This window comes from Lolium rigidum, chromosome 6, assembly GCF_022539505.1.
Source record: "Lolium rigidum isolate FL_2022 chromosome 6, APGP_CSIRO_Lrig_0.1, whole genome shotgun sequence".
Lineage (NCBI taxonomy): Eukaryota > Viridiplantae > Streptophyta > Magnoliopsida > Poales > Poaceae > Lolium > Lolium rigidum.
Genome location: NC_061513.1, coordinates 17,508,261 through 17,523,091, shown reverse-complemented (window position 1 = coordinate 17,523,091; position 14,831 = coordinate 17,508,261). Strand labels below are relative to the sequence as shown.

Below are 14,831 nucleotides of genomic sequence, written 5' to 3'. Positions count from 1 at the left end.
CTTCGTCCATTGACCCGAACCGTGCGCCGCAAACTCCAAAGGCCCCAAGAACCCGGGAGCAGCTGCGACGTCCGGTGCACGCAACCCGTTCGACGATCCGTCGGCCGCGCGCGCGCAGTCACCGTCCACCGTGCGAGCCCCTCCGTCTTTCGCGCGGACAATGCCGACGACCCCGCCATATCCTTCGACACAGCAGGCTCCCCAGCCAACTCCCATTGAGACACAGGAGGGCACAACCGCTCGTCCCGGCAGCATAAACATCGAGGAGGAGCCGTTGTTCGGTGAGGGCCTCACACAAGCCGCAACTCGCACAAGCTCGAGGTCGCCGGGTAAGCAAACGAACCGCCAACTACACGGAGAAGGAGGACAAGGTGCTCGTCGATGGATGGTTGACCATTAGGCAAGATGCGTTGACGGGTGCCGAGCGAAGGGGACCGCATTCGGCGCCGGATCTATGAATACTTCCATGAACATCGCAAATATGGACAGGAGCCATTTGAGAGCGACCGCAGCGAAATATCGCTCCAAAAGAGGTGGGGAGCAATTCAAACGGAATGCAACAAGTTTCAGGCGGCGTATGAGCACGCGAGGCGGCTCCCCGTTAGTGGCATGGGTGTGAAGGACTTGGTATGATTCTTAACCTCAACTTATTCATCCGATGTTTGCACATATGTTTATCGTTGTTGTCTTGCTTTGCTCTAGGTGTGGCGAGCTTTGGAATTCTACAAAGTCAACAATGGAGAGAAGACCTTTGCCTTCCTTCATTGTTGGAAGGAATTTCACGGCACCCCCAAGTTCCAGGAGGGGTACGAGGGGTACATGGCGACCTTGACTGGCAACAATCCCGCCAAAGATGCCACGGTCATTGACCTTGATGGTGGGCAGCCTTGCGGTAGCTCCGCTTCTCGTGCAAGTCGTCCACACGGCCACAAGTCAACCAAAGCCGACATGAAGCGTGATGCTTCGTCCATGCTATTGTATGGCACTTTGAAGGAGATGCATGCGGACAGAGAGGTGTCCACGGACAAGAGGGATGAGAGGAGGCGCCGGGAGAAAGAAGAGGACAAGAAGAAATTCTTTGATGTCCAGCAGAAGAAGCTTGAGATTGAAGAGGTCAAGGCCAAGACCAAAGCTAAAGAACTTGAGCTCAAAGAGAGAGAACTTGAGCTCATAGCAATGGCAAGGGCCAAGGAGGTGGAGTCGAAGGCGAAGGAAGTTGAGCTCAAACGCCAAGCCGAGGACAACCTCATCATGAACGCCGACTTGACCAACATGAGCGAGGCGAAGAGAGCTTGGTTCGAGAAGAGACGGAAGGAGATCCTCGAGCGCCCAAATTGAGTTAGACAATCTCAATTGTAATTTTTATATTTTTCTCAAACTATGGCACATTTTATTTGATTTATCATCCGAGTAGGAAATCAACAGCGGAGTATTTTTTAACCAAAGTTATATAGTTAAAATTAGACCTAAAATTATGGCCATGTAATGTAATCACCCAAGTGAAAACTCCCTACTGCTTGCTTCTCCTTCTTGATAAGGCTGTCAATTAGTCAATCTCATGGTCTTGTGCTTTCACATGTGCTCGCTTGACCTGTGTCGCGTGCAATTTAATTCGTTCCTACATCTCTGCACATGCTCTCAGTACTGCAATAATGCAGCTGCCAACCACATGCACCGAGTTCAGAATAATTATATTCCCGTGCAATAAGTCTCGTTTCTGGCCGTTCTATCTCTGAAAATATCGTCTACGCAGCGGACCTTCTCAGGTGTTGCGACGTGCGAAAGGCCCTGCCCATTGTTTCAAACTCAACTTCTGGAAGACCTTTGACTCAGTCAACTGGGATAGTCTACTAACCATCCTTCAGGCCCATGGCTTCGACGATTGTTGGTGCCTCTGGATGGAGCGTATTCTTCGTTCCGGCCTCACGGTTGTCTTGCTAAACGGGGTTCCGGGAGATTGGATCAAGTGCCACAATGGCCTCCGTCACGGTGACCCCCTCTCTCCGTACCTTTTCATCATTATGGCCGATGTTCTCCAACGCCTCATCCGTCGGGCTTGAGGAAACAGAGACCTAGCACACCCCCTTTCTACCGTTACCTCTTGCCCCATCCTACAGTAGGCGGATGACACCCTTATCTTGTGCAAACCTACGATCTCTGTCGCCGCTACTCTCAAACGGGTTCTGGATGACTTTTGCGGTGGCCACTGGGCTTGCGATAAACTTCCATAAATCTTGCTTCATCCCCATGACTGTTTCCACGGTGGATGCTGATGCCATGGCCTCCACGCTAGGGTGTCTCATATCCTCCTTCCCCCAACCATATCTCGGCCTCCCTCTCTCCCCCATGAAGCTCCCCGCCTCGGCTTTCGATCCCCTCATCCTCTCCTTTGACCGTCGTCTTTCTAGTTGGCGCACGAATCTTTTATCCGTTGGGGGCAGGCTCGTCTTGTGTAACATTGTTTTGAATAATCCTGATTATATGTGCCTGTACTTGCTTCCCTATGGGTTTATTGACAGGATCGACAAGAGGCGTCGTGCCTTCTTCTGGACCGGGAAGGATTCCTGCTCTGGTGCTCGTTGTCTAATTGCTTGGGATAAAGTTGTGTTGTCCTTGCAGGAGGGAGGTTTCGGCATCAAGGATCTCCACCGACAGAACATGTGTTTGCTATTAAATTTTATCCATACACTACACCTGACTAACCCCCTGCCTTGGAAGAGCGGGTTCTTCTCTGTTACAGGTCATGATTTGGGGGGAAACCTCCAAGTCCCCCTCCTTCTTGGAGAGGATCGTCAACGAGTGCCTCTCCCCTCTACCGCGCCATTACTAGGGTGGAAGTTGCTGATGGTTGGTCTACGTCCTTCTGGTTGGACAAGTGGTAGCCCGGCGCACCCCTCGCCGACCGCTACCCCGCCCTCTTCTCCCACTGCACCCGTCGCCACGCCACAGTGGCTACGGTGGCTGCTGCAGGGCTGGACCTGTAGCCCCGCCTCTCCATGGCTGCGGAGGGCGAGCTCCTCGCGATCCGGCGGATCCTCGACAACACACCCCTTTGCTCCCGCCACGACAGGCGCTTCATCGACTCTCCGTCGACTCCCCGTTTCTGCTCGCGCGAGGCTTACCGTATGCTCTCGTCGGAGGACGAGGGCTAACCTCTTCTACAACAACTGCGCCCCCTCCGATGTATGTGCTGCATGTCCAACTGTTGAGTCTGGATGGCATGTCTTCTTTGAGTGCCTCTTGGCTGCTGAGGTGTGGTCCAGGCTGGATGACCCAATCCCAGCTGGGCAGTTCTCCGTTTGAGCTATCCAGTCCCCTGCTGGCTTCGCTTCTGCTGTTTGGAATATGGGGGTTGCGGCTGTCCTTTGGTCCATTTGGAAGGCCCGAAATGACCTCGTGTTCAACGGCAAGACCCCATCTGCGAGCTTCACTCTTCATCGTGTTGGTACGTCGTGTTGGTAATGACCTCGCACTCTAGCAATGGCGTGTCCCGGTTGGTGACCGTGCCGACGTGGATGCCCTTCGATCGAAAAAAAGTCTCGTTTTGAACGCATAGAGAAATATTAATTCCCGTAAATTTTGAATGGAGAAATCCCCGGTTTAGTTACAATAGTACTACCTCCCTCCACCAAATAATATCGTAAGTTTATCTAAATTTAGGTTTATTTAAACGCTCTTTATTGTATAGATACATTCAAATTTAGACAAATTTTTCGTATTCTTTTATGGACGGAGGAAGTACTTATTAACCCGGAATTGGTACGATTGACATTTTTGTAGAATCGACTCTTATGCAGGTACAAGAGTGGTTTCAAAATTAGTTTTGATTTTTTTTTGTCAAAGTCAAAGTCAACTATAAAAATGTAAACAAAAAAACCTGCTTATCTAAAAAAACAAACAAGAATGGTATTTTTTTTTTCCTTTCATACCTCCTCACCAGACACCTCACCTAGTGCGGAAAAAATGACAACATATATATCGCAAACATCAATTACTTTCAATGAAGATTTTTTGTACGTATAAACTCTTTACCTCTGATATCTTTGTTACATTTTTTTAAAAGATTCTCAAGAATTTATTTTTCATAAAATAAATATTTAATATCGGATAGATACCATTTGCATCCGGCATCTACAACAATATATTATCGAGAGCTAGTCTAGATATCAAAAATGCACACAACCAAAAGTGAAAAAAAGGAAAACACCACTAGCACAACTACTAACTTTTAGCTGCAAGAAACAAACCACCACCATTGCCGACACCTGTACTACACAAAATTCTTCAAAGCGATGTCTGCAAGAAAAAAACAGCGCGACGTAGTCTCCTATCTAACAAACCGGCAATCAAGGGTTTTCTCCTCGAGGAGAAGGTCTAAACAAACTTTAGACAATTCCTTCAACATGAAAACGATCAGGGAGCCGTCATTACCACATGCAACCAATAAAAGTCAGACCTAAAGTTTTCATCCCAAAAATTAAAGCACACAACGCTTAAAGAACACCACTGAGAACAAAATTACCCTGTACCACCGCCCCCACATGCCAAGACCACCACTGCAAAGTGGTCAGGAACATAACTTTCACGTGAGACACAATCGCCAGTTACGTGTAAACTTGGCATGAACATCTGAGATGGTACTTCCGTAGCCTAACCAATTTTCTTCAAACACGGTCGTTTTGATCCACGAGGTCAGCACCTTGATAACCATGGCGATGGAGATGCGGTGCTCGATGTACCCATTACCCAAGATGCCAGTCTCTGAAGGCCGCCAACAAAATCTCGTGTAGGTCAACATGCAGACAATGTCATCGACTCATCGTCGATCATTTTTTGTTTTTTTTTCAAATCCAGGTTTAAGCAACAGACAAAATAGGAAGTGCTACTGACCTTTCTATGCAGAGGAATGAACAATTATGTTTCTTTATTATTTTGAATATTTTTGTAGATATTTTTCCTCGTCAAAGAATCTCGATATTACATGGATTCTTCAAAACGTTTTTTTTTTCCATTTTGTACATCAACAAAAACTTAACATACGATTGTTCCATTCCTCTACGGAATAAACTGTTCTTCTTTTGTTACAAGAAGAAAAAAAATCAATGCGATTTCGTGCAAGATGAATAGCCAACTTTAAAGGCTAGTTGCAAAAAACTTTTAGATTCTCAAGTTTTTAAACTTTTCCTTACATTTTGAATTACTCAAAGGTCATGTTGAAATCTGAATTTCAAATTCTAGTGTTGACTTAGGTCGATTTCGATACTATAGTTTAAACTCGATCACTTTGGTTCCTAATGATAAAGTTCAATATTTCCCTATATTTAGATACATGCTATGAGTTCGTTACATGAAGAAAATGAATTAGTTTCCTGCACGCCTTCCGAGGTTCTATTCCTAAATGCTGACTATCACACATCTACTCCTAAGTTAGGAGCATCCATAATGTTGGCGCCGTCTACTACTGAAACACCTACACATGAGAAAGAAGTCACCCTGTGACACCACCCCCGCATACCAAGACCACAGTTGTAAAATACCAGTCTCCGACGCATAGTCACCATGCACACAACTTTTAGATGGCACTACTAGAAAATAGGCTATCGTTGACGCACCTAAATAGGCTACCTCCGGCGCACTAGCGCGTGCCGGTGGGAATAGACCGGTGGTAACGCGTTACCGCCAGCGCACCTCCTGGTGCGCCGGTAGTAACTCGACTTATCACCGACGCACCAGCCTACTACGTCGGTGGTATATTTTTCAAATTCAAAGAAAAAAGAAGACGAATCTAGATCTACATCTAGATCTTGTCGTGATGTGTTCTTCAAGTTCTTCATAGTGGGTCATCGGACGGGAGGTCGCCGACGAGCTTGAGGAGGTGACTACCGTTGAGGTTGAGGAGATGGTCACCAGAGGGAGGTCCCGACAAGGTTGAGAAGGTGATCACCGGAGGGAGGCCCCGACGAGGTTGAGAAGGTTGTGACCGGAGGAAGCTCGCTGTCTTGGGGAGGTACTCGCCGGATGGAGGTCACCGGGCTGAGGAGGTGCTTGCCGGATGGAGGTCACTAGGTTGAGGGGGTGCTTGCCAGGTCACTACAAGAAATGTGTTGACTAGCGACCTTTTCATAAAGACCATGAGTTTTCTGGTCATAGATGTATGACCATTTTGAACCAAATGGTCTTAGGCCATTTGGGAGGGTCCAAACCCTGGAAAATTAAGACCTTTTTTGTTTGGAAAGTCATAACTTGCTTGCACTAATTGGTCATAACATAGACAACAATAGCTTATGACCTTGATTTTGGGCAACTACGACTAATTTAAATGGTCATCGGTGATATTCATGATTACTTAAAAAAGAGTGATGGACACCTTAGCAGGTAGATCTACGTTTCGCATCGATGTCTCAATTTTTACTAACATGTCTGCATATGTGACATATCCATGTGTCAATTTCTGTGAGTGTTATTCTTGTCTTATTTACCCGCAACTTACCAACACCATGTGATCGTTTGGATTTCATATTTACAATGCCAACTTTTGGCTTTTTAACCTTGTTTTCATATCCTTTATTTATTTTGTAAAATTATAGGCACATAAATTGTGAGTGTTATTGTCATCATATGTGCCCGCAACTTACCGACACCATGTAATATTTTTAATACAAGTCAGCTGAAATAGATAAAGTAGTTATCAAAATAAATTTCTGAAGTAATAACCAATACATTTTATTGGCAAATACCATTATGAACAGACTATGTGACATAAACCGTGGGGCTAAGAAGAGGGTGGTCCCAACTACATAATAAGGTGGGGGTAAAGTATAAGAAAAAAATAAGCACATAGGAAATTTATTTGGTGTCACGGCAGGATATGCGCGCGGAATCAAAACTTTCAGAATCGTAGGCGGGATATCTGCGCGCGGGACCTAACCCTAATCCCCACCTCCACCTCGCCCCTTATTTTCGTGCGCCGCCCTCCATCTCCCCATGTTTCGCTCGCTCTCCGACGAAGCCAGATTCTCCGCCCATCTCCCCCATCGATTCCTCCCAGTTCCATCACCTTCTCCAATCCTAGATCTCCACTTCCAGAACCCGTCGCACGAGCGAGGGGAAGGGGTTGTCCCGGCGCGGTGGGGATTATGGGTTCTCCCTCGATCTCTCTCCCGTGGTGCTCCAAAACCGCGCCCCGGCTGGATCCATCGATACCCGAGCCTCGCGCCGGCCGGATCCGTCCGCCGCCACCACTTATTTGATCTCCACTCGCTCGTGCCGTTTCATCCCGTGACCACTCAAGCCATCTCAGATCGACCTATCCCGAGGCAGCGATGGCAGCGGCCCTCGCGAGCTTGCCCCTCGTTCACCTCACAACAGCGACCCGCATGCACTTCTTGGCGCAGGTGATGGCCTATCTCGTCACCCATCTCTTCCTCTTCTTTCAGGCCCTCCTGCTCAACCTCCTCTCATGCGCTGCATCCTGTATATGTTGAAATAGGAAACAACGGTGTGGATCTCGCTGCAAAGCTCGCACAAGAACCGACGACAGCGCTCGCAAGTCCGGCCGTCCCAAGACCTAGAGAGAGATCCACATTTGGAGCCGATTCGCCCGACCCCCATCTTGCTCTCGAAGAAACTGGTCTGACACTACTTCCAGGTGAGGGTCCTTGCTCCCTGCACATTCATATGTCCCTGCGTTGTTTGCTAGTTTTTCATATCCTTCTTGTGATGTCCCTGGTAGTATATCTAGCATTATTAATTTCGGGTTTAGATCGATCCAGGCTACTAGCCTACTACTGTATCCAAGCCCTGTTGTTCTTTTGCAGATCAATACTTGTAAACTAGCTATGATTTATTTTGATGCCCACTAACAAAAAATTTAACTAATTTTATTAATGTTCATGTTTTTTTGTGCTAAAACCAAACATGCGATTTAGTTTTTCTTTTTTATGTTTCTGTACATTTCAATTATTCAACCAGTTCGCTGTTTGAGTCCTCCCTAGAATTTTGTATAGTTAAAACCAGTGGTAGTTGGCCAAGCAAGATATATGAGCAGCCTGATAATATGATGATGTTTACTACGTCTTTCTATTAATTTTAGCCAATGGTTCTGCATTTGGTTAATTTATCTTATATTAATGTTTTCTTACAGGGAGATAGAAATTGAAGCTCTCTGAGCTGACATGCAGATGTATGTCCAAAATCATTTCCCACAATCCATTAGTATTGCAAGTTCCAGCTTAAGATTTATCACCTAAAAGCTACGTGCATCCTGGGCATATGATCCTGGGCATCATTATTTTACTTTTACAAGCAGTAGTGATTGTACTCTATTACAAGTTGGTTCTGCTATATACTTGCATACTGCTTATATGTTTTTCTCAGCAAAGATTCTTGTGCTTTGGAAGTGGAGTGGTGTCCTGTCAAGTAGTACATTTTTCTTTGTGCATGAACTGACTGATTTTGACACTGGAAGATAAATTAAGTAGCCTAGTTCAAAGTCTCACAAACTTTATAAAATAAGCCTTCACATTTTGATCTGTCAAGTAGTACCTTCTACTTAATCTGCAACCTGTAGCCTGGGATGTTCTGCAATTCAATTCCATGTTCTAACAGTTTACGTGTAGTTTAGGTAGCATTATTTTCTAGTTCCCCTTGTAATTATCCATACTGCTTATTAGTGGTATGTTGCATTCAAAGTATGCAATACTCAGGCTGCAATTCTGAGGCGTTGATGCAAACATCGACTTCAGCCTGGACGACTACAAGGAGGACATCAAGAAGGTGAGCATGAAGATCATTTCAGCTCATTAAACACTCCCTTGTTAATTTGCATCTTCCTTGTCTGCAATATTTGGTTTTTGACAATAACAGAATTGTTGTTCTTGCAGCCATGGAATGGCTTTCATATTGGCAGATTAGCCGCTGCAGCAAGGAGGAGTTCCAGGTTCCAGGGCAGCTCCAGGTTCTGTGGCGTCACCCTGGACCCTGCACAAGTGTGGCAAGTGGGAGCCAGGATCGGCCGGCTCATGGGCAAAGAAGTAAGCAATCTACCTACATCTTTAGAGATTATTCTCAAGAACAACATCTGTTAACTTGACACAAATATGAACATGAAAACCTCTGGCTATACCCTGTGCTGATCATTGCAGGTTCATGTTCCTTGTTCTGTATGACATAGAGATGGATGTTGCAAGGTATGGAATCTCCACCTAGTTCCTGCTCTGCTCATTCTATTTGTGGCATGATCGATTGTATCTGTCCATGAATTCTGCCTTGTGCTGTGATTCTTCGATCAGGCTTACGACATGGCCACGATAGACAGCTGTGAGCGGAGCGCATGCGCATCAGGACCTTACTTTAGCATATCCGCAATTAACTAGGTGGAACATTTAGAATTTGAGCATGAAGTAGCTAAGCAGTCCTGTAACTGAATGTGCACCATTGAATGCATATACTTAGAAATTAAAACGTACAAATATTCCAGACTATATTTCAGTGAGAACACAGGGGACAAACATAGCATATAGGAAACATGCTGCTATCCTATGCACCGAAACTGTAAAACTATAGAACCCTGTTGTATGACATTTCAGACGAGTACTAGCAATTGCAAAGCTATGCAGCGAGCAACTATATCAGTTTGCAGGGAGATGAATATGTAAGTACTTGTAAAGTTTAACCTGAAATCACAACTGTGTAATACAACTAACAGTTATAAATTCTAACCAATAAACTAGATCTGAAGCAACTTGTTTGATGATCTAATAGTTGAAATAACCGTGGTCATGTGTACCCCCTACTACATATTAATAAAGAATAATGGATTATACCTCCAGGCTTTGATTGTTGTCTAGGGATTACCATGCTGGTGATAATAATCAAAATGACTGTACTAATGTGTTCAAAGAGATATGATTGTACTGAAATGTCATGACATGAAGCTTCTATGGTGGAAGTGTGCAGTATCTGGATGAGAACAAGCAGCTGATCCTAGCCATCAACCTGGATGAGTAGGCACGGTGAGCCTCTTCTCTCACCTTATCTGATCCATTTGCGGACTACACTAGCAAGTGTGCTATTTAGAACATATCATATGCGAATGGTATTTCTCCATACTGCTTATTCTTAGTGGTTGCTCTGAATTCTCTGATGCTTCATCATATAACTGCTTTAGTAGTACACATCCAAAAAAAAATTGCACTTCATGTGTATCTTATCTGCTCACAGCTTGCCATCTTAATTTGCATTGACATGAATCTGTATGCCCCTTGTAGACCTGATGATTTTTGGCCGTTATTTGCTGACTCATGTAACAGGGCGACCTCGGAAGGCAGGATGATAGTTCATATTGCTGTTCTGGTAGCGCAGTGTACTGAAGGTCATGGTGTAGTCCTGTCTATTGTCAGCCCAGTTTGTGATGCAGTCGATGGTCCTCCAGGCTGAAGTTTATTGCTACACCTGTAGAGCTAGATATACTGTGATTAAAGCTGTATTTTTGTTATATGATATAACAGATTGGTTGTCTGCCTATTATTTGAAGTATTACGTGTGTTTTCATTATGTTCCTAAATATATGTTACTTTTATTATGGGCAAACTGAAATCTGAAGAACATGACTTTCACTAAGAACGTGAAAACTACGACCCACATTTGGCTAGTAGACCCATTTGGCAAAAAAAAAATTTCTGGATAAAAAGAGCTAGGCTCGAAAATTAACAGGCTGAACTTTTGGGCCCGACTACTGTAGCCGACCAAATTTGCCAGAAAAAAAAACAAATAAGCTGAATTGTTGGGCTTGGCCCATTCAAAGCATCGAACTGGATTGGGCTACTTTGGAAACATGACCAGTTGACTTGGTCACAAATCTGCCACGTAGGATTGGCCACGTAGGATATGATGTGGATAGGCTAGATTGGCCTTGACCAAATTTTTGGTCGTAGAATCTATGACCGTAAATTTTGGTCGTAATCATCTACGACCATTCAAAAATAAAGGTCGTTGTGATCCGTCAGTGACGCTCAACTGGCGACCAACAGTTTTTAGTCATACCAAGGTCATAAGTGGTAGACGATGACCATCTAGCGACCAATATGGAGGGTCGTGAGTTAGCATATTTCTTGTAGTGGGTGGAGGAGGACGAGGAGTGTAACATCCCTGTTTAGCAAACCCTAATTAGGAAATGTTTGTGCATTCATGAGCATCATCTAAAATGCATTAAGAAAAAATTTAAAAACCTGTGGCACCCCCAGGATCAGGGTTAGACAAATACCAGATCTTCGTCTGACATAAGCCTAACCTAGAGCTTGAGAGACTATAGTGAGAGAATCGGTAACACAATAGTGACTCTACGACTCAAGAAGTAATACAAGCTCATAACTGAGCAAAGAACCAAAGTATTACAAGCAGATGTCGGCATACATCAATCAACGAAAGCGAAGGTATGCTATTAGACATAGCAAGATAGCAAAAGGCCTAAGAGGCCAGGAGCATAAGGCGACGTCCCAGCCCATAGATTCCAGACTGCCACCTGGAAACCCCAAGCTACTCGTCGATGTCGACCTGGAAACCACCATCTATCGGAGCAACTTCGTCTGAAACAAAAGCATGCAAAGCTGAGTACAAGGACTCAGCAAGACTTAGTACAACCTTTTAGCAAAGCGGGTATGCGGGCTTTCTGTAGATTTTCTTTTACGTAAAGCCAATTTTCCTTTGTAAAACAAGAGGGAGAAGAAACTCGACTACTCAGAACCTTTAAAAGGGGATAAGAGAGCGATATCTCTAGCTCTATTGATCATCATATAATATCCACCAATCTTCATCATCTCGAACCACTATCCTCGAATGACCCCCTCAACACCCCGGAGAAGGTATCCGTAACACACATTGATGTTTGCCAAGTTTTACGATTAGATTAAAGTTCTCTATGATCTCCACGTCTGTTCCCAAGTCGTCCTTAACCGTGGACACGGTTTTTCGAAAAGATTCATAACCCTGCAAGGGTGCATAACTTTACCCACAAGTACCAACCGACTCTTAATGCCAGATCATAAGCTCTCTTCCTTGAAAATCCGGCAGAGGGTGGTTGACCATGACCTTTACCTTACTGGTGGCTAGACCATGAGTCACACGATAAGGATTGTTCCGCCATAACGGGTCAAGTCCCGAAGTCGGTCCTTCAGGATGTGAGCTGAGGTGGCTTTCACCAGAGGCCGCAACCTCCATCCACCACGACCACGCTTACCTACATGTTTTGCTATGCATCTTTTCACAAACGTTTTCAATGCATATTTCCAAATAACGCGCAAACTATGTGACACATGGAATCGACTATGCAAGTTAGTGGCAAGGTATCGACTTGTCAATGCCTACAGATTGTAGACTAGGGTTTTAGTGGGAAGTAGAGGGCAAGTAGATCTCGAGGGTTCAGCCGGAAAAGTACTCGACTGCTAGAAAACTAGGGTTGTGTTGACAATGAAATCGATCCTCTCTTTGTCCTTCGACTCCCCCTTATATAGGAGACGGAGCCGAAGATTTCGTGATGTACAAGTTACAGAAACCGGGAGACTCTTTGAGTTCGTCCCGTAATAATTACAAGTCCTATTCCCAATACAACTTTGTCTTTCCAAAACTATCTCTTAATTGGGCTTCCGAGCTTCATAAACTTTGGGTCGTGGGCCTTCAGTAAACCTCGGGTACCTTCTTCGGCAGGCCCATTGGGGATGCCTATGTCAGTTAGTGAGCCGAGAGGGTACCATAATAGGGCCTCGTGTGGTTGTACGCTCGTTCTTGGTTCAAGAGGCGAGAACTTGGTTCCTAGGGTCGGCAGAAACGAAACAACCCACCACATCCCAATGTGGCCTCTCATCTGAGCCTTTAGTCATGTTTAACAACATCTCTATACTTACCACATCAACTTGTCATGCTAGTTTCATTTCATTGTAAGGCTCCATTCCGAAGACCGGAGTAGAAGCGTAGATATAAAGGCTCTAGCGATGCACAGATGCCAAACCTAGTTATGCTAGGAGCAGTTGATCAGGTATTTGAGGCTACAAGGGTGGAACATGTAATATATAGGATAACTGTAACTATCATTAAAAGACAGTTGAATCGTATGAAATATGTAGGATCCAGAAGTAAAAGTAGTTCGAAACCATATATGAACCAGGTTAGGACTTGCCTTTGTCCTTGATAAAGAAGTATGGATCTTCATAGATCTTGTGCTTGACCTGTTCGTCGGAGGATAGGATTTGATCATCAGTGTTGTTGATCTTCATCGTCTCGAACTCGTGCTCTATCAATCGTGAAGAAGCAAACACTAGAAATAGACAAATAACATTCAATACATGGCATAATGTAATGCACATTCAAAGATGATGACATGACAGGTTAATTAGGTAAATTAGGTACTGAACTAACCCTAAGACATCATCAGTTTAACCGGGGTTCGACGGGACTAGGGTTAGTAGTTCCAGAATCTCAGAGGGGTACAATTAGTTCTTCTAAAAAACTAGGGTTTAAAGTTGTTTATCAATGCATAATTTTGCTAATAAAGGTAGATCTCATTTTTCTGAAGATTTTGATATATTATACATATTTTTCTGATTTAAAATGAATAAGTTATGAATTTTACCAGTCTTATTTATTTTAAATCATTTCTAGAAAATAATAAAAGTATGACAAGTTAGACCCACTGTGAGCATTTTTAATAATTTGGAAATGATTAAATCCCTGAAGCGCAAAAAATAGAAAAAGGAATAGGCCGGCTGACGTCATAATGACGTCAACACGACGTCATCCATGGCCTGGGCTTCCAGGTCGACCACGGCCTGGCCGACTGAGCGGCCACGAGGACGCGCTGCTGCGCGTGTTGGAAGCGCGCGAGGCTGGCGAACCTCCTGGGAGCGGCGCCGCCCGCCAAAGTTCACCGAAGACGGCTGGCGGCGAGCTCGCGCGGAGGCCGGTGCAGGCTCACGTCGCGGGGCACCTCCAGGGGGAAATAGAGGAGGCAGAGGGTACTGGGAGGACGCCCAGCTCACCAGGAGCACGTTGGAGAAGACGGCGCGGCCGGAGGTGGCCTGGAACGCCGGCGAGAGGCGAAGTCCGCCGCAGGACGGTGGCTCGATTCAGGAGGAAGGGGGCTCCCCGTTTCGCGCTGCTAGGCGGAGGAGGAAGAGGGCGACGGGGCGGAGCTCGTGGCGGCATCGGCTTGGCGCGGGGAGGCCCTGAGCGGCGGCGACAGCGAGGTTGGCTGGGCTAGGGTTTGCTCGGGCGTGACGCAAAGAGGAGGAGAGGGGGAAGGAGGTGGCGGAAAGGGGCTTCTCGCGGCGGAGGATTTTGTAGGCGGTTAGGAAGCGGCGGAAGGCATTGATGACCCACAAGTATAGGGGATCGCAACAGTCTTCGAGGGAAGTAAAACCCAATTTATTGATTCGACACAAGGGGAGACAAAGAATACTTGAAAGCCTTAACAGCGGAGTTCTCAATTCAGCTCGCACTGGAAACAGAACTTGCTCGCAAGAGTTTATCGATAGTAGCGAGTTTTATAGCGATAGCGATAGTGAAATAACAGCAGCAGAGTAACGGAAACAGCAGTAATGATTTTAGTAAACAGCAGGGTTAAAATACTGTAGGCACGGGGATGGATAACGGGCGTTGCATGGATGAGAGAAACTCATGTAACAATCATAGCAGGGCATTTGCAAGTAATAATAAAACGGTATCCAAGTACTAATCAATCAATAGGCATGTGTTCCAATTATAGTCGTACGTGCTCGCAATGAGAAACTTGCACAACATCTTTTGTCCTACCAGCCGGTGGCAGCAAGGCCTCAAGGGAA

General features: G+C 45.4%; 1 long non-coding RNA gene across 2 annotated transcripts; it reads left to right on the top strand.

Moving 5' to 3' along the window:
* Positions 1–6,982: 6,982 nt before the first annotated feature.
* LOC124667539 lies at positions 6,983–10,564 on the top strand. 2 transcript variants are annotated; one of them, XR_006991317.1, is made up of 4 exons: positions 6,983–7,394; positions 7,490–8,775; positions 8,883–10,013; positions 10,311–10,564. It is a non-coding gene; the product is annotated as an uncharacterized LOC124667539 (long non-coding RNA). The 2 variants fall into 2 exon arrangements; XR_006991318.1 differs by having other exon boundaries at positions 10,269–10,564.
* The last annotated feature ends 4,267 nt before the right edge of the window (positions 10,565–14,831 follow it).